The sequence below is a fragment of the Falco biarmicus genome, chromosome 15 (genome assembly GCF_023638135.1).
Source record: "Falco biarmicus isolate bFalBia1 chromosome 15, bFalBia1.pri, whole genome shotgun sequence".
Classification (NCBI taxonomy): Eukaryota; Metazoa; Chordata; class Aves; order Falconiformes; family Falconidae; genus Falco; species Falco biarmicus.
The window spans coordinates 10,653,039-10,673,369 of record NC_079302.1 but is presented as its reverse complement, the minus strand read 5'-3'; the positions used below and the strand labels follow the sequence as shown (position 1 = coordinate 10,673,369).

The following is a 20,331-nucleotide window of genomic DNA, read 5'->3' as shown; positions in this document are numbered from 1 at the left end:
AGTATATATTTAAAACTCTTATGCTGGCATCTTAGGGGAAATTTTAAGTAATCAAGTTCCAGTCAGATGTTTATGTTGGGTGAGGCACTCAACATGCTTGTATGCCCGAGTCAGTCCTCTCTGGAGTTTCCTAAAATCTGACCATTTCCTTTTTCCATACGATGCACTGCAATAATAAACTCAAAACCAACTAGACTAGTGAAGTACAAAACCTCTTTATTGTCTTTCTAGTGTGATACAATACTTCTACTACAAAGAATGCTAGGGAAACGTGGCTTCCTATTCCTCCTCTTCCAGTGTTTTTGAACAACTGTCATATGTCATCTGTGTTCAAGAACTGTAAGTATAATATTTACTACTGCTAGTGAATAACGATTAAGTGGAAAAAGATGAATGTAAGAATGGTAAGGGGATTGCAATGAAGTAGAAAGTTAAATTAGGTTTTGTCATTCAGACCTCACAGAAAGAATTTTGAGAAGGCATCTTTCTTTTCATATTAAAAGAAAAATAAATTAAAAATTAGGTGCTTTTAGAAACTGAGATCACAAAGGAAATGAACTTAGGAAGATCAGCTGAGAAGCATCGCTGATCATTGTCCCAGGTGTTCTTTTAAATTCGGGCAAAATTCATGAGACTTAAACATTTTGATTTTATTAGTTCCCCCTTCATTTTGATAGTCAGATATAATGGATTGTGTCCCTGAAGGGTGCAATTCTGTGTCTCAGGAAAGAGGAGCTAGCCTTGGAAGGAAGGAGGGTGTCCTCTGCAGGGTGTCCAACAGGCCAAAAGGAGCGAGGCCATGCTCATAGATCTGAATGAAGATGCCCCCTCTAACACATGTGCAATGGGTAGGGAGCGCAGGCAGAAATAGGCCATGGTTACAGGGAAATTAATTTTTCCCCAACCTACTTATGTTTAATCCAAGGAAAATGTATCTCTCCTGCTTCATGTAAAACAAGGTTTTTGTACTGGAGACTACTGTGCTACAAGGATGGTCTTTGGCTGATCTTGCTGTTTTTTTCCTGTTTAGACCAGCCGGAAGATTGAATGCACTTCCTCGGTATTCAGACCTAACAATCCCTAGTAATTAGCTGTCCCAAAGCTAGATTATTAGTAAGCTATAAAAAAGTTTCTAATTTCCATCAACAAATACAGTTTCCAGTCATTATAGTCTGCAAGAATAGCGTCAATTTATTTGAGATTTTCCTCTCCTAAGCATCGGTAGGAAGAGTTATTCCCATATGAATATAGAAGGATGATTAGAAAGAGACTTTTTCAAGATGGCTTTAGAATGAAGCAGCCAGACATAAGAATGTAAATCATGTTCTATGGGAAGAAAAAAAAATAGATCAGGCTAAGAATGCAAATCATATTCAAGGGGAAAATTCAGATCAATATTAGAATCTGCCTTGTGTGACTGCAGTAGCATAAAATTATCTGCTGAGCTGCCTGTAAAAATGACAGTAGAGAGAAGAAAAAGATTTCAAGCAAAAGATGGCCTGCTGATAATTTGGCACAATTAAGCTCGATTGTAACCCAAATTGGGCGTAAAATATTATATGAAAACAGATGCAGAATACTTGTGGAAAATATCAGGTACATTCTTATTTCATTCTTATTCCAGTGAGATGGAATATGAGATGCTTGAGCGGTAGGGAAAGTTACTTGACTGGTATTGAATTCCTAGGCAAATGGAAGCCTGATTCTCAAATGTTCAATGAGGAAACAAGTCAGTGACCTAATTTTTCCAGTACAGCGTCCTACTTTGAAGGACAGATCCCAAACTTTGGTAGATATATTCTGGGGAAAATTAATTTAGGAAAAGTTGGTTGTTTTTTTTTTTTTTTATGATTCACAATGTTACCTGGAATTGTTAAGAATTTTGTGGAGGAACTTTTCAAATCGTAGGTATTAAACCAACAAATCAAACAATCATAGAAACAAAACTACCCACTTCAGCTTTAGTTTTCTGAGTTGAAACAGAGTTCACTGACTTCAGCTTTCACAGACTTCTTCTCAGCCTCCAGTATCTGCAGATCCTACACAGTTCCTCAGATTTCAGTAAGTATTTTGTTCTGTGGGATAGAGGATCCTGGAAGTCTGAGAGCCTTAGCTCCCATTTCCTTGATGAACTTGATTATACCTTTTTTAAAAAAAATTAATTGTCAGACATCAGATCCTGAGAATCCCAGTGCAAGATTTCAGGTTCAAATTCCTTGCTTTAGAGCTGGGCTCTGACCTCCTGCAGCTGCCTGCACAACGTGATCTCTGTGGACAGGTAAGTCCTCCCTCATTCTGGGCTAAAATATGTGATAGTACATCCTGAAGTTGTAAATTTGCTGAAATTAAGATAGTGCTGTGAAATATTTGCTGAATCAGTATTTTCTGAAGCGCCTTGTGAGTTTTTATGAAGATTTGTGAGCAAGTATAACAATAAGAGCTGCTAGGTTTAGGCGGTTTTGAAAATTGTACAGTTTTAAATGGGAAACACGATTTTCAACGTATTAGCCTAAAGTTTATTAGAAATACTGTTTAAAATTATCTGTGTGAATCGAGTGGAATAAATAATTTGTTTAATACTGTAGAAGAAAAAAGAAGCTTGCTCTTTGTCTAAATATCCATTGAGATGTCCTTGATTTGAGCATTTTAACATTATGACATGGAGAATTAATGGAAAAATATAATCATGACCTATTCTGTGTGAGCATTCAGTGGTTGCTAGACAATTTTCTTCAGTAACGACAGGTGAAAAAATCATGGTCACAGGACACTATTACACTGGTTTATTAATCGTGCAGACCCTGCGTGTCTGAATTAAGAAATATTACTGCCAGTTTCTCTTTTATGGGAAATACTCTGATTCCATTGTTTAATAAATCATATGTCAAAACTAATTAGCAGGAGGTTACTTTTGATGGTTTGAATATTGTTAAAGAGCAGGAAGGTTAAAAATGTATTTTGTTGAGCAAAAGGGTGTTTTGCAATGATTTTCATGCACTATATGTGATGCCTGAAGCAGTTAGTCATAACACAAGGAAAGAGAAATTAGGTATGTCTGGCACCTCTGCAATTCCACACTGATACTGAATGATCACCAAGACTGGGCCTACAAATTTGCTGGAGCAATTATGTAAAACTTTACCTACAGGCTTAGAATTAGAAATATATCTTTTAAAAGCTGATATTGCTTCATAGCACATGGCTGCTTTTTCTACTTGTTTACTTGGAGACTAATGCACTTGGAAATTTCTGACTATGGTATGTGCAGGGCATGGTGGGAGAGTGGTAGGAAACACAGAGTCCCCTCTCCTTTCCTTGCCAGACCTTTGCTTTTAGGAGACAGAGAGATGCAAATGAGCGTAACAGGGTAAGTGACTTACAGAGAGCTGCATGTAACCACAGACTCGGGAAATATGATGCATGTGAATGATGTAGTCATCTAAGACTAGTTCACACCTATCCTTAAAGAATCGTAAAGATTGCCTCAAACAAACCTTGTATAATTTCTCTATATTGAAAAGAAAGACTGAAATGGACGTTTGGATAAATAAACCTAGGGAGAACTGATAGGTGATTTTGTTTAAATCCTTTTGATTGCAGCAGAAATCAAATTTATTTTGCTGGAGGGTGACTTACCAGGCAAAGCACATTAAATCACTTTGCTTCCAAGGGAGATTGAAGCAGCAGATACATATCCATGCTGGCGAGGTAAGATGTCTGTTACATGCCCATTACACATATTTATGTCTGAGCTGCAAACTGAAAAGTATTCATGAATTTTATATGTTTTAAAAGTGTTTCCAGGTATGCCTTTAGCTTTTCAGCTAAGTCTAATCTTATACAAACTGCAAATTCCCTCTGTGCCTGCTATACCGTTTAATTTTTCACCCGTCAAGAAGTTGTGGGAGTTTCACTGCAAGACAGTAGTATAAAGATGGCAAAATGCAACCAAGCATATTAAAGGATATGTACTCCGTGCGAATGGCACAAACAGCGACTGTCAGGTCTTTACGGCACAAGTCCAGAAAGTGTCTGATCTGGTTTTGTGGAAATTGGGGACATCTCTGTAGGGTCAAATTTTATATAAATGTTGTAGGACTTAGTGGCTCGTGTTTTGTTTTGTTCCATGGCTGTAAGTCTCGAGCAGACCTCTAACAAGAAAGCTGCCACACGATCTGCATTTTCACATTGAGAAATGTTTTACTTTAGATTTCTGGTACAGAAAGGATGGGAACCACCTTCTTTGGGTCACATTTGCCATAAGTCTCTTGCCTTGGACAAGCCTGTTGTTTGGACGCAAGTCTCAGATACACTTAGAGCACAAACAGGCATTTTCTTGTCATGTGAAGGAGCTAGGAAATGCTGGGGCTGTACATTCCTGCCTACACCTTCTGCTGTATGGCCCAGATGTCCATAAGGCAATTATATTACTGTAGCTGACACAGTGAAAGCAAGTTGCTCCCGTCTCTCCTAAAGAGCAGGTTGTGAGGCACTGCAGGGTGTGATGGGAGGCAGAGACAGCTGAGCACTGCATTATGGATGCATGCAGTGTAGCACACCGTGGAGAACATACAGAGCTTTGCTCTTGCCTGTCATGATAATAACACTTGTAAGCTGTGTGGGAAGGAAGGAGAAGATGGGGTGAAATACTAAATTTCTGACTTTTTGATAGTGAAAATATTGTGTAGAAACCTAGGAGGAAATGATCTTTTTCAAATCCAGACAAGGAACTCTGAGCTATTTTTGCTATGCATTTACTGTAGCAAATACACTTCGTGAAAATGAGAAGCAGCACACCTTGAGAGTAAATATGGCAGAAACAAAGGCTGGTTTCATCTTATTAACAGTCTTGAATGTTCAAGAGGTTTTAATCCCTAATTAGAAGTAACAGCTTTTACATTTTTTATAGCATATTGAACATTCACTTCAGGTACATGGAAAATTTTGTTTCTACTTTTGAGAGACATAAGAAGTTGTAGTAAAACAACAGGATGTTTTAGAATAACCTCAACATTTAGAATCCTGAAAACCAAAATTTGGTTCTTTCCAATAGCTGGATTATTATTTTTTTTAATTTAATGAAATTAATATGATTTATAAACAATACCTAGATCGCTGAATTACGTTTGGTTTTTTTTTTCCTCTGGAGAAAAAAAGGTTTTGTGCAGAAAAGTGTCATTGATTTCAGTGCCTTAGGCTGTTTCCTGTTGGCTACATACAGATGAGAGTGGCATCTGCACACTCACACTATTGATTATACTGTCAGTTGATGGTAAAATTGCCCCCTCTGTGCCCACTCAAAACTGCTTCTTTGCATGTGCAATTAGCAGCCTTGTAGCTGGCTCTTAAATAGTATTGTTTATATGATCTGTTACCACCATGGTCCATGCTGATTAGCATACTATGAAATAACTTAATGTCCTTTGCCAGTGTCTTCAAAGCCATTGAAGATAATCTGGAATTTTGTTGTGCTTTTCTAGACTGCAGCAATGAAAGAAATAATGAAGACATCTCTATTAGTGATACAAAAAATATTAGAAGACCCCAACCAAATTAGTGGTAGAGCATCTGCAGGTGTCTAGCCACTGCTTTCTGTGGCTATATGTGGAAGACCTAGGTTTAAAATAATTCTCAGATGCTTCTGAAATTTGTAAATTTTCCACATTCTTCTCTCAGTCCACAATAAGCCAGGTGTTCTTCCAGTGAAATACTGGACTACGGTCTGTCAGACTTACATAAATAAGAGGAGATTACGACCCAAAGTCTTTAAAATCTTTGTGTCTAATTATCTATAAGTATTCAGAGAAGTAAGATTAAACTCTGCGAATGCGGGCAAATCCCACCGTATTAGCCTTAGGTTATTTGAAATCAAGGAGTCTCCCTTTCTTTACTAAGAGTACTGAGTAATATATTTACAGATGAGGTGTTACTTTGAAGTCAGGATCTTGTCTTTGATCAAAAGCCTACATACAGCTTCCCTCATGTCTCTCGGAAAGAGACAGTACTTGTATCACACTGGTGTGGGTTGTTTTTTTTTAATGTTTTGGACAGCAAAAATGACATTTACATGAAACAGTAATCCTGGGAATGTATGAGATAAGACAATTTCAACTACGAGTTGAGAGAGAGTCTCACAAGCAGACTTTAAATCAAGTAGAATAGCATCATACTCACTTTGCCTCCCTTACCTGCTGTTAATTAAAGTAATGATAAAGGAGGTCTGTCAACATTAATATGATGAAAACTGAAACATACTCAAAATTTTCTAGATGAAAACACTGGTAATCAGTATTACAGAAAAAAAGGTTTTGAGTAAATGCTTTTAATTCAGCTTACTTGTTTAAGAGGTGTAAATATACTACAGCAGAGCAAAGGCAAAGGGCATAGAGACTGACAATGCAGTATTTTATTATGTTCCTAAGGAGGATAGAGAAGGCACAATACAATTAAAAGGAAAAAAACGCTTGAGTACTGGCTTGCTTAGTCTTATGTAGTCATTCAGGGCACTAACTTTAACAGGACTGTGTATTTGGATCAATGATATTATCTTTCTGGTGGGTTTATATTGACTGACCATGGATTGTTATATGTTGGGGATTTTTTAAAATGTAAACATGCATGTGTCTATCCTGGGGGGAAAAAAGGGAATCTGAAAGAATAATATGTTCTGTGCACACAGCAAGGAAACACAACTGAGGCATCTCTGTAAATATTTTTTTAATAAAGAGTTTCTAGCTTATTGTATAGCACGAGTAGACCTGAATATTTTGGGTGGGCGAAGCATTACAGCTGCTCTTTGTGGACACATAAGTAGTGTTATCTTGGCTAAAACTCAGAATAAGTAGCTCTGTTGTTTTATTTTTGTGGCATGTTAATGTAGCATGGACAAGTTTTTAAATGACTCTTTGAAGCCACCAAAGCTTCTTTACTGAAACCTTTAATGACAGAACTATCAAATACGTTACAGAGCAAACCACGCTGTAACACAAAGATTGCCTTATCCAGGCATCACGTCTCTCAGTATGCACTGTAATCATGAGTGTCCATGAAGCACTTGCTTACCTGCAAAAGGGGTATTGGGAAGCTATTTATTCTTGTGCATCAAGTCTCTTAACGTCACCTAGTAGCTCTAAATAAGCAAAACCTGTGCTGTGTGGTTAGCTAAATGTTTATTGAAAAACCATTATGCTAGAGAATACTTGTAGCCCTCAAGAAATGGTGGGTTGGGACACCTGCGTTATGGCAACGGTGTTCCCCCTTTAAGGAAATTAAGTGCTGCTGTTGGGAGCTAAACAAGAATGTCAGTCTCAGCCCGTGGCACAGCCAGCCTTACGGTTTGTTTGGCCAAAACTTGGGTTCCCATATGAGCTTGTCTCCTGTCCATATTCTAACCTGGAGAGAAAAAGGGACAAAGAATTATGACCCATTCACATTTCTGTATGATTTATTTTTTTTTTTAACTAGGAGAAAACAGAAGCATTTTCTTTTTAATATAACTTTTTATGATTTAGTATTCTTAAAACACTGAAACCAAAATGGGAAAAGTATGATGCCTACCCAATCAAATGGCTGTTGAAAAAGGCAAACTAATATGAAATACTAGTAGAAAAGTGCAGGCAAATAGAAGAATAAAGTCCAGCTACTTAAATATCTGGAGAAAAAAGGACTATAGCTGTGCAAAGAGTGCTTGGATACTGTTCTTCCAGTTACTGTATTAAGCCAGGTGGAATTCCACAAAGTAGATTTCTGCTGGTGAAATTTCTTCAGCAGAAGTGGACTATTTTGCTTTCTGTAGTATCAGTTGAGCCTTGTATGTAATACAAAGCTGCATAACTGTAATTTTCTGCATTATGTAATTCTTACCCTTAAAACAAAATTAGGCAAAAGAACTTAAAGGACTTCAGTGAGGAAAGGAACTATAAATTGTTTTGACAGGTAATCTTTGTGATTCAAATAGCATTTATGAAGTCTGTAAATCCAAATTCTAACTCAACTTTGCACATTGTACCTTATCTTTACAGTATGAATATGCCACAATCTGCTCAAGAGTTTTTTTTAATACTTAAATACAATTGCAAACTCTGTAAATATTCAGTATTGCATCTACTTTTTTTAAAAAAAAATGTGGGCTTCCATGATGACTCTGACTTGAAGTGGAGTTTTCTGTCTCGAGCTAGGAAGTACAGCTGTGAAAGGGGGTAGTTTCGCCTAACCAAAACTGTGAGAGAGAGCAGGGGGGGCATAGCATGATTTGAGATGTAAGAGCAATACTTTTTTTTTTTTCTTCTGAACATTCTACCTTGTGCTGACTCACTACTGTTTCCAGCAGCCTTCCTTAGCGTATTTCTACCTCAAACTTAATCTCCTTCCCAGGATCACTTCTCTCTTCCCAGTGATTTCAGTTTTCACTTTTTGAAATCTTTGTCTCTGTTATAACAACCCCATAGAAATAATTAAAATACAGAAGAAAGTAAGGGGTTTCTTCCCCAATATCTGATTGGCAGCACTAAACAAGATACTTCTGTTTTTACCATTTTCCTCTGCTTCACCTGTCCTTTAAATTTTGGAATGGTAACTACATGGTGTATGTCTGCATTGCACCTCGCGTAAGGGAATACTGCTCTTTGTTAATTTGTAATTATATTATTGTATTTTGATTTAGTTTGAATGAGTGTCATCATCTTGAATTCAGAACTGAATAGAAAAAAAAGTATCATTACTCCCAACTATAAGTGGAAATAAATAAAGACAAAATAATCTCTTTGTTATTGTTTATCTTTTTCTCAATAACCCAAAATAATGAATTGTTCTTCCATCCTACAACATAGTCTTCCCTTAGGGAACTAGGAAATGAGATATCAAGAATGTCAAAAATCAAGATGCAATTAAAAAGCCTGGGAGTGTAAGGTCTCAGAAATACCAGAGTGCTTTTGGACCTTCAGTTTGCACTTCATAAGCAGAGCACACAAACTTTCACTCCAGACTTGTAGTCACCTCTACAAGTTTGTCATAAGAGTTCACGGCTAAGAGAAATAGCTTTTTGATATTTTCCTTTTCCACATCAATCCTCTGTCTGTTTTTTCTTCAAATGCTGATTTCTTTAGGCTTCTGGTGCCCTGAGAAGTGTAGAAATGTGAGATGCAAAAAGAAAACCTTGGAAGTACTTTAACAAAGCAGCTTTGGTGTCTCACAACTCCTGCCCAAATGTATAGGAGCATATACAATGAAAGTACTGTCTTTGCATTATTAATAATGCTATCAACTGAATAGCATAATGCTTTATAATTTTATAACCTTCTTCCAAAATTAATTCTGCATTCTATAAAAATTAAATCAGTCTAAGTCTCTGCCAGTTCAGTGGAGTCATATATGACGAATTATTTCTTATTTACACCAGTGTAATACCTCATGTAAATTATCATGAGCTTTATCTCTCAGCCTCCTGTTGGTCTTAAAATGAAAATCATCTAAGGTCTGCCATAACTGCAGAATGGCGGGTGTGTGTGTGTGTATGTGTGTGTGTGCATGTCCACCCATCTCTAAAGTTTTTAAAAGACAATCCAATTACTCACACTTCAAATGTCACTTAACCCATTGTTTGAAATGAACAGTGCAGAGTCCTATAACTGTTTAATGAATGCACATCACAGGACACCATGACCTGTGCATCTCTGATGAGGACTGATTATTTCTGTTCTATTTGTCACCTTTGAAGTATGATATACAGTCGTTTTTAATTGTGAGGTGTTTTGGAAAAGAGAGACAACGCACTTACATGCAACAGGGTTAGATTTATTTTGTGTGATTACTAACAAGTGCATTGTTACAAGATGTATGCTGGAGAATGCTAGTGACCTACACACACCTTGAAAATTAGTACAAGGCGAATTAGCAGACAGTCACAGAATTTGCCACAGACATTTTTTTTAAAGTGTTAAGAGAATTAATAAAAGATGTTCAGTGTAGATGCTGTATGTATAACATGTAAAGTCATTCACCATTCAGTTAAAAATCTGGCTGTCGCAGACATGTACTCTGCTCTTGTCTATAGGCAGTCTTAAAAAATTGCTGGATTTATAAAAGAAATAAAGTTTACTTGCTATTTAAATCCATTGCTTTATTTGATTTGTATTTCAGCATCCTGAAGGTTTAAGAAGAACCAGTGTTGGGCCCTGGGGCATTTCCCTTGCCTGCTTAGGGGTGCCTACAGCCAATACTGACTTGGTTACAAATGTGAAAGCACTGTTTGTATGGATAGCACAGATGCTCTTATTTCTGAGAGCAATTCTATGGCCAATTCTCGTGATGCTGATTTTTAAAACAGATCAAACATGGAAACAGCAGGGGAGAAAAATCAAAGATGTCTTTCCTATTTAATATAGGCTTTTGGATGGAGTAACCATCCAGAATTAGGTTTCAGAAGCATGATTCCTTTTCTTTGCAGAATGAAACATTATAGACTTATGATACCAGGGGAAAAAAGCTGGCTCTCCTAGTGCATGATCTGTTATATAAAGTACTCAGACAGCTGATTAATCTATGGGAGTTGGTAATCATTTGACTCTAGATATTTTGTTCAAATGTTTTTTTTCAGTGATTCATGAAGCCCTTATCAGAATTCAAAAAGCACTTCACGAATCAACTAGGAGCTTAAAAAAAAAAAATTAGCAGTAATGAGCTCATTTCCATAGAAATAGGACTAGGCTCACTGGTAGGTCAAACTGTTTTCTGCACTTCCACTTTCCAGTATTTTCCTCAATTCTTCTCTGTTTATTTCATGCATCATTATCTTCCATTTTCTGTATATCTAAACCATGCCATTTGGCTTTTTGTTCTCTAACCAGCAACTGCCACTTCAAGGTATCTCAAAATGGTGGTAAAAAATTGTGATCCATATTTCGCTCAATAAAGTTTAAAATTAATTGTCATATTGAAAGCCATTATTCCTGACAGTTTCCTCAATAGATTACAAATCATAGTTTGAAGTAGCATTGAGCAAAAATTTGTAATGTGCAAGCCTCTCCATTCCTGCTGGATTAGTAATGTGTTTTAATGATATTGCATTTGTATTCTTTCAGTTTTCTTTCATGAGACATCAAAGAAGCAACAGAATGTATCTTTCATATTCCAGACATACCACAATACTTCAGTGTTTTCCATTCCTTCAGATTCACTGCTAACCAAGATGAAAGCTAGGGTCTTATGAGCAAAACCTAAGCCATCGGAAAAGAAATGGTATCCCTTTGAGGTTCTCAATTTGTTGGAAAGAGGGAATTGCTTACAGTTTTATACATCACAGCGTAAGACTTGTTTTGGCAGGTTCCAGAGAAGTAACGCTGTCGTCACGTTCAACAGGCCAGTATAGAAGGTCATGCAGTGGTGCTGGATGTGTTCAGCTTGTTTTGTGGGCTGTCATCCAGGAGATGAAGAAGGAACAAGAAAGAACATTTCATGGCTTGAAATTGCATACACAGACTTCCTACTGAAGGCTATGCACATTGTTAAGGAAAAACAGAGAAGACTTAATAATCAGAAGAGGGAACTGGCCTGTGAATGGACTGGATTTGGTTATCTGTGTCCATGATGTAACTGTAAGCCAAGGTATAAATGTTGATGTTAATACGTTATCCAGATGCACGTATTTCAATAGCACCTTATTTACAAATGGCTAATATGCATTAATACCTAACAAAAAAGAGAAGCTATTCTCAGCAGCTCTACATCATACAATAGAAAACCTTGTGATCCTGGAAGACAAAGGAGTTTGAACAGGAAAATAATATTGAAATCCCTTATATCAAGGGAGAAAAATCTCTTCAGGAAGTATGCTGCTGGGAAGGTATGGCTTTTTCCTAAGTTGTGTCAGGTGAGTCCACATCTAGACCTAAAGATGAAAGACTAGTTCTGCATGCATTAGACCTGTGTATCTCCTAGGATTGATACTGTAGAGTTACATTTGGTTATAGAGGGGGGAAGTGAACTGTATCTTTGCTGAAACTTGCATTTATCTCAGTTCTGGAACAGGTGGGAATTGTATGCCAAAACAAATGGCTTCAAAGAGGAAAACAAAAATTTGTTCTGGAAATAGACTTTCTACCAAAGGTGGTGGAATCGTGATCTGAAATTCTGATAAAGCAGAGTCATGACATGGAGTAGGAAAAGGAGGGTAAAGCCTGCAAGGTTAATCTCCTTTTCAGAAGGCGTAATATTTTCTGAGTGGATATTACAAGTGGCATAGCATAAGCCAGTCACTGCTTCCCTTCAGGAAAGAGAAAGGGTATCATAGTCTTTCTTTCCTTTTTCTCATTTTTACCATGCATAAGCATATACCAAATGAAAATTTGGTCTACTGTCTTGTGTATCACATTTGCTATGAGAGCAACACTACTGGGACCAATGATATGCATATTTTAACACTAGGCAAAGGTGCAAATGGCTTTAAAACGCAATTAGACAAAAGCACAAAGCATAAGGTCATTAGTGACTATTAAACAAAACAGACAGGGTAAAGCAATAGGTTTAATCCTCTCTAACCTAGTGATTGCTGGAAGCTGCCTTCTCTGGGAAGTATGTCAGAACAGAGTCATGCTGGAATGCATTTCTTGCACTCTTTCTCGATGTGTCTGTGGTGAAATGCTGCTGGAGAAAGGAGGTCAGCTAGGCAGTCCTGGAGCAGCAGACCTTTTGCATGTAAGAAGAGAGATACAGCAAAGTCCCCCCTTCTTACTGTGTTGTGCAGTGTGGCAGAATGATGATTCCAAACTCCCCCAGGAAATGTAGTATTTTTAGAGTATTTGATTTGTATTAAAGGGCATAATAAAGCTAGCTGCTAGCTTGCATTTCAAAACTTATGTAATGAAAGCAGGTAAATCTTTGCTGGATAAGAATAAGAAATCTTGCAACATACATTAGATGGCACACTCCTCACCTATTATTTCTATAAGAGACAACTCTGCTCTTTTTCTCACGGTAAGTGATACCTTTTTTGTGAGCAATGGTACTGAAAGCCATGGTGGTGCATGTGTAATGGGTTGAAAATGGACACATGAAACAGAGTGAAATCTACTACAGACTACTGAGATTGTTATGATTTCTTTACTTCCTGCTCTCTTTAGGGTGGCTTAAGTAGTGATAGTAAACATTTACTAGTCTATTTGTGAGGGAGGTTTTTACTTTCTTTTAGAAAGTACAGTTGAGAGTCTACAGGATATTAGCTAATGGGACAATGCCAAAAAAACCCAGGCCATATGATTAGTTTTATTCTGTTTCTTTCTGGTTTGCCTCTTGAAGGAAATTCTATTGGGATAAGAGTAATCATGCAGACCTTTTATAGTTCCTCCAGGCTCTTCCCTGCTACAGATCATTCTGGACTTTGTAAAAGAAATGGGGAACTCTCCTGGTAAAACTTTATAGTGGCTAGTTTTCTGGTTAATTGTCAGCTGATTTTTCTGACACTGATCTGTAATGCCATCCTTCCGTGGAGGAATTATCGAGGATGTCTTCTTACTGAGCACAGATGAAGGAAAGTTTCCTTAGCAACAGGAATAACATGGAATACTGAAATGCTCTCTGGTGACTCTCCTTGTTTCTGTACAACAAAAAAAGCTTTTTTTCTACTTTATTTTTTTGTACAGTATAAAGACTCAGACACACAACCTGACATTTCCTGCCTACTTTCAATGTTTCAAGCAAATGAAGTTAAAAAAATAGTAATCCTTCAGGAATCATTCAAGTAATTCTCTTAGTACGCCAAATTTCTACATTAATTAATTTGCAAAAGCCTATTAGCATGTAGCACCAAAAAAAAAAAAAAAAAAAGGCATTATTTAGCCTGACTTGTAACCAAGGAAACGTGTATGCTTAATAACTGAGATAATATTTTACACTTCTGTAGCACTTATCTAGCCATGCTTTACCAATCTGGAGGACTTTAAGGCCAGATTTTAAATGCATTTAGACATCTACAGATGCAGATAGGTGCCTGGAGAGCTTTCAGAAAGTGATTTCAATAATCTGTCAGTTATTTGCTAGCTCCCTTGTGAGCGACAGCAAAATACTGATTCCAGTGGTACAGAAGAAGGTTAGGAAAAAAGCCACAATAAAGCTTTGAAAGAGTTAAGAGAGAATCCAACCTTATGATTCCTACCACTGTGCTTTAATGACTAACTAATGTTCCCTGCAAGGCAAGACTGGGTAATTAATGCAATTTAGGAAAAAAAAAAGAAGAACATTTTGTTTGAAGTCTACACCTGAATGGTAAGACATCATCTGGCTGTTGTCCTGCAGAGGTAGCTCACCTTGAAACGGCACCCTGGCTCAGTCCCCTCTGTTACCCACTGTGACCACTTCATAACTCAAGCCCTCCACTATCATGGCAAGGGACAAACACTGAACTGCAAGAAGCCTTGTGGGGCAATAGATCTATTTGCTCTCAGTAACTAACAGCCACAACATCTTAGCTCCTGTCATAACTGACTCCAGCTCCACCTTTCAAGTACAGTATTTGGAGGGTTTGGTTTCACTTTTCTGGTAGGATATGACTGCCCTCTCTAAATAACACTCCTAGCCTTTGATTTGCTGAGACTAAGCATGACAAAGCTTTTATTTTCTACAATAGCTCCTCCATCATTCCAGTGCTCCTTGTCTTTGCTTATTGTAGTTTGAATTCATCTTCCCAGAACGTGGGGTTAAAGTATATTAGAACTCCAGTACCAAAAAAAAAAAAAAAAAAAAAAAAAAGTTTTAGGTCCTCAAAATAGGAATATTTTCCACCTCCTCAAATGGAAGTTAGCCAGAAATTTCTACACATATAGTACCACAGCTATGGGAAGGAAAGGTTTGTTATTAGGTCCATTGCAATGAAGAGTTTTCTTTATTCTATCCCTTGAAAAGGAGTTTTGGTCTGAAAATCTTGTTGGGTAAGTTATTTAATTATTTCCTGCTTTTTGCTAGTGTAGGCAACATAATATATTATGAGAAGTAAATTAAGAAGACAAAACTAACAATATTAAATAATACTTGGAAAGCGGTATGCTAGTTGAGGGTGTGAATTCAGATATGCTATTCTGATAGTACTATAATTTCATTGATTCTCTCAACTGGGAAATGACAGTTAAAAATATCCTGCCAAAGCTCAAAATATCTATTAGATAAAATATCTAGTACTGGAATATAACTGGAATTCAGTGGGCATATTTGTTGAGGAATATAAACAAACAAACAAAAACCCCCAAATTCTTTTTGGTGTGAAATCTTTGTATCATGTATTTTTATGCCAGTTTGTCTTTCCAAAGGACAATGTTTAAAACCAGTTAAAACAAGTGAGTATATCTCATTACATTTTCTTGTAGGGTATACATTTATTTGTACTTTTCGCTGTGCAATAATAAAACGGCGTAACAGGAACATCATGGTCAGAAGAGATTTAATTGTAATGCAAGTTTAATTGCCATGAATGACTTACAACCATATTATTAACAATACAATACATGTGATATTTTTACATGTTTGTGGGGTGCAACACTGACATATATTTGCCAGTAACTGACAAACTAAATTATGGCTCAGAGAATAGAAAAAGTTATTCTATGTCATCGTTACGTGATGAACATTGAGATATATAAACCACTGCAACAGAGCATTAGAGTGTTTTACATTGAATCTCCCATGACAAGATGACATTTTCCACCTGTTAAAAAAAACAACAGAAGATTGCACACCTGCTAAATCTCAGATAAAGAATACAAGAATGACAGCATCATGGTTAGGATTTCACCTTATGGGCCTGGTTTTTTTGTTTAGACATTGTTTGGCAGCATTCTGTAGCTACTGCCTGCTGGCATTTCTGATGTGCTGGCCGTTTAAAGGAAGACACAGACATCCTGGAAAAGGGGTTTTGAAGACTCATAAATAAGGCCTGGGCACATAATGGAGCACCACTGACCCAGGAAGTGAAAAAATTGCGAAGAACTTGGCCTGCTGGTAGTTTCTGGATTTTCAGCATGTCCCTTTTTCTGGAATGCTGCTTTTCAGACATCCTCAGCAAGTGCTGTGTGTGCACGTGCAGTGTTGTGCGATGCAGGGATAGCAGCATACCTCTGTGTGCTAAAGAACTGAGCCACGTGAATTAAATCTGTCACGCAGTCTATCCCAGGGTGCTATTCATGGTGCATGGTAAACTGCGCGTTTGCTCAAACATTTCTTTCCAGATTTCTCAAGTGGAAAAATGGGAGTGCTATGCAACCCAAAATCTCCTGGGGAGATCTCCTGAGAAAATGCCCCCCTGAGGGGAAGCTGAAATTACAGGAGCAGTGCAGGGAGCTTTGGAAATATAATGCAACACAGATACATTGGTTCTGAGGCAGTTCTGTGGAAAATTCATGGATGAAATTCCTTGGACAGAAATTTCCTTTTGATATAAGTCAGAAGTTAATCACACATTAAAACCCCATAAGCTTACCTGGCTCCATAGCTCATCTACAGCTATCAGTGATTCCACAGCATATTGCAGTACTTTGCTTAGGCTCAGCAGATTTTCCACCTCTTTTAATGTATTTATTACATATACTGCAATGCTGTCACTAACGTAGGAAAGTCACCAGTAATTTATGATTACATAATGGCCAAGTTTATTTGCTTTAGATGCACTGAGCATTAGTCTGGAACAGCTTGTGTCACAGCTTTTGTGAACAAGTTGCCATTGGGATTTCACTGTTGTCCTTACTGCAACACTATGGCAAAAGGGATGGCCTGAGGATGTGTCTTCTCTATAAAATAAATATAGGCTTCTGGACAAAGAGGGAGTCTTTACTGGCTACCAGCAACGTGATTTCTATTTTATGCATGTGTGCTGTTTGGAATGTGCTTCCTGTAAGTAACCAAATGCATATACACTAGCTTATTATTAGGTTATTATTTGACTAGCGTGCTGAAGAGAGGAGAACGTGTTAGCTGGAGCATATCTCACTGACTAGAAACTCACAATTATTTCACTGAAAGACTACAGGTTAAAGGTAGAAGTTATTTGTCAATTTCTATCAGATTTGGCTGGTAATTTCGACAAAATAAAAGGCAAAATACTCCAAATTTTGCGGTTTCCCAAATGCTTTAGTTTTGTTTGCATTTTTAATAAGAGCAGAGGAATAGGCTGGTGTAATTTGCATGGTATCGGGGTGGTTTGCTGTGTTACCTGCTTAACCTGGGAGCTCGTCTTGTGGACATGTTTTTCTTGTTACGGCTTGTCACAGCTGAGACATCAGGTGGCAGAACCTGAGGAGGGGTGTTGGGGTCTGTGGGCATGGTGGGCCCCCCCCATTGCGGGTGCCAGGCTGCCATGCAACCCCAGTTGGACTGTGGGCCGCAGCTGGTGTGGGTGTGACAGTCATGCCAAACCTGTTGCTTTTCATATTAAACACCTTGTTTTGTGCCGCCTAGAATGCCTCTGGCTTTTGTTCCCTGTGGTGGGAAAGCTGGGCTCTGACATCCCCTTTACCCCACGCACCCACCCACCTGATTTCCAGTTGCAATCATGTGCGCTTGCAGGGGCTGATCCAGGCTTGGCGCCAGGTGCCCACCCAGCTCCTCAGCACAGTGAGGAAGAAGACCCCAAACTTGTGGGTCAAGCTAAAGGCAGTTTAATGGAGCAATAGCAAAAGTCGTGCATGGGGAAATGAAGGAAAACAAAAAATGTTTTTCTTCAGTTCCCATCAGCCGGCGATGTTCGGCCACTTCCTGGGAAGCAGCGCTTCAGCACGCGTAGCGGTTGCTCTGGAAGACCAACGTCGTAAATAACAAATGCCCCTTCTTCCTCCTCCTTTCTCTTGCCTTTTATATCTGAGCAGACATCATATGGTATGGAATATGCCTTTGGTCACTCTGGCTGCGTCCCCTCCTGAGATCGTGCCCACCCCCAGCCTGCAGGTGAGGGGGGGCTGGCGAGACGGCCTTGGTGCCGTGCGGGTGCTGCTCAGCAGCAGCCAAAACGCTGGTGTGTTATCACCCCCTTCCCGGCCACCAGTACAAGCGCCGCGCTGTGAGGGCTGCTGTGGGGCTTGGCCAGACCCAATTCAGCACTGATTGCACCTGTGCCAGGCTGGGCCCTCCCAAGGGCCGGGGAGCCTAATGCCTGTCGCCTGGGGGTGGCAGAACCGCTGCCCGCCCCTGAGGAGAGCGGGGTGGGCCCCTGCACAGGCCCTGGGGAGCGCCCGCCCGCTGCCCTGAGGTGGCCCTTGGCACACGGCTGCTGGCCGGCACTTTGGTGTCCCGGAGGCGGTGAAAACAGTTTTTGTTTTTGCCTGAAGCTGGTGTGGAAACCTGTGAAGCAAAGCCTTCCAGTCAGCAGTAGCTGCGGGCCTGCTCCACTCAGGGGTTCGTGTAGATGAGCCACAGGAATAGCCCTGGCAGGCGGGCGATGCCTGCGAAGCCATCGTTCTTTGAGGACAGCCGAGGGCATGGAGCAGGCCAGGATTTGTGTCTGGTTTATAATGTTTATCGTGGTTCCTTGCACGTGTGCTGTGCTAGTCAATCAGCCTGGCACCGTAGCCCAGGAGCTGGCTTTTCCCGCTCTCCACTGCTTGGTGGTGGCGTGTGCGCGCTGGGCAGGAGGGCAGACTCTGTCATGCTGCTGCCACTCACGCTGCTTTCCCCACGCTGACCCCCTCTGCCTTCATGTCACCATGTGGTAAGTGTTACTTATTAATTATACTGACAGTGAAAATGATTTTTTTCTTTGTCAGGTTGGAGTATGACATCTATCCTTAGTTTATTGTGCGTATACCGTGCTCTCAGATCTTGTTTAGTGCTTTCAGATCCCATAGCCAGTACGGGCCGTTCAGCTGCAAGAAATATACACTCCTGTTAGTGCATTTCCAATAATATTTAACTTATCTTCTTGTAACATACACAAATAAAGCTCTTCAAAGAGACGAAAACAGGTGCAATGCAAAAGTTGAATAAAAAGCTTCTTCTGTACCCTGGCTGCCCCTGAGGAAAATGAAGGGGTTGTTCCCAGAGCCCTGGTGCTTGCCTGAGTCAGCAGGGAGTCTGAAACATTTTTTTCCATGAACCTGAGTTGCATTAAAACTGCTGGTGACTGCTGCACACTAGTGATCAGGGAAGTCTGTGGTTTATAGACCTTGCCTTGGTGAATTTTGTATTAATTTGTCCTGGAACAGAAGAAATCCAGGTAATTGTTACAGAGTAGGATGCCTTAGAAAACACACACATCTCCCCGCCCGCCCCCCCCCCCCCCCCCCTTACAGGTACAATTCACAAAATTGAAATATTTTAAGTTGTTTATGGAATGTTAAACTAGTTAGAGTGAAACTGATTTTTTTTAGAGCAGTCTCAGTGTATATAGGTTATACTCCCAGTGCAGCTCTGATGATGAAGTTTGATGGTAAAGTCTCCAGGATTATTTTCCCACCTACAGATCTGTCACTCTGTTTTGAGTGTAAGGCTGCAATAGAAGGTGTGGCAGGACAGATGCTTAATTTCTTTCCAGGTAAACCAGGAAACATGCGGGTTCTTTAGTCCTTGGCTTGGATAGTGTGCATTGTGCTCCTACTGTGGATTTTAGCTTTTGGTTTGGGTTTTTTTTGTTTGTTTGTTGTGGGTTTTTTTTGTTTAAATTACTACCTTTCCTCTTCTAAAGTGCATTTAAATACTTATTCATAGCTACTGTTTTAATGCTGAAATTAAGTTGTGATTCCTAGTAGATCAAGATAAATACTAGAATCTGTGTTTTAAGACTTTTTTTTCTTCTTCTTGTTATCTTTCTCTTCCTAGTCGCTATAAACATGTGACAATTTGAAGGTGTTGTAATTTTCTGCGAAAGAGGCTGCTAAGATCTGCAGCAGGTAGAGACAGGGTTAGCTGTCTGACGGCCCAAAGGAAGGGGAGGCAGCCAAAAGTGCTCTGTACTTCTGAAGGGCAAGAAGACTGAATTGCAGAAAGGGTCCTAACCCATCAGAGCTGGGTGTGCAGAGCTTGGGATGACAGTTCTGGGTCTATGAACAGTCTCTGGCCGGTTCTTTGATCTTGGACTTTGACTTGCTAGCAAAAGAGTCAAGACTATTCAGTGCCAGACTCAAAAATCTCAAAGGAGGAAAGGAGAAGCATTAGGGCTACTTTCACCTTTTGTAAGAAAATCTAAATCCTAGCTGTGAAATGTCTTGCTACTTTTCATCACTAGTTTAAAAAATACAGTACTTTTAGAAATGAGTCTATTTTAGAGGCAAATTATCTGTAGGTGTAAACTCGTTTACTTCAATGAAGTGCCCACCTTACTAGTCATCTTCTAGTGTTTACCATTATTTCAAAGCATTTGCCCTC

At 39.1% G+C, this 20,331-nt stretch overlaps 1 long non-coding RNA gene across 2 annotated transcripts in view; it reads left to right on the top strand.

Moving 5' to 3' along the window:
* LOC130159465 (uncharacterized) overlaps positions 1–17,976 on the top strand; it is a 44,494-nt gene extending 26,518 nt beyond the window's left edge. For both annotated transcript variants that reach the window (XR_008825744.1, XR_008825743.1), the window contains one exon: positions 232–17,976. This is a non-coding gene — a long non-coding RNA (uncharacterized LOC130159465). The remainder of the gene's footprint in view (positions 1–231) is intronic.
* The last annotated feature ends 2,355 nt before the right edge of the window (positions 17,977–20,331 follow it).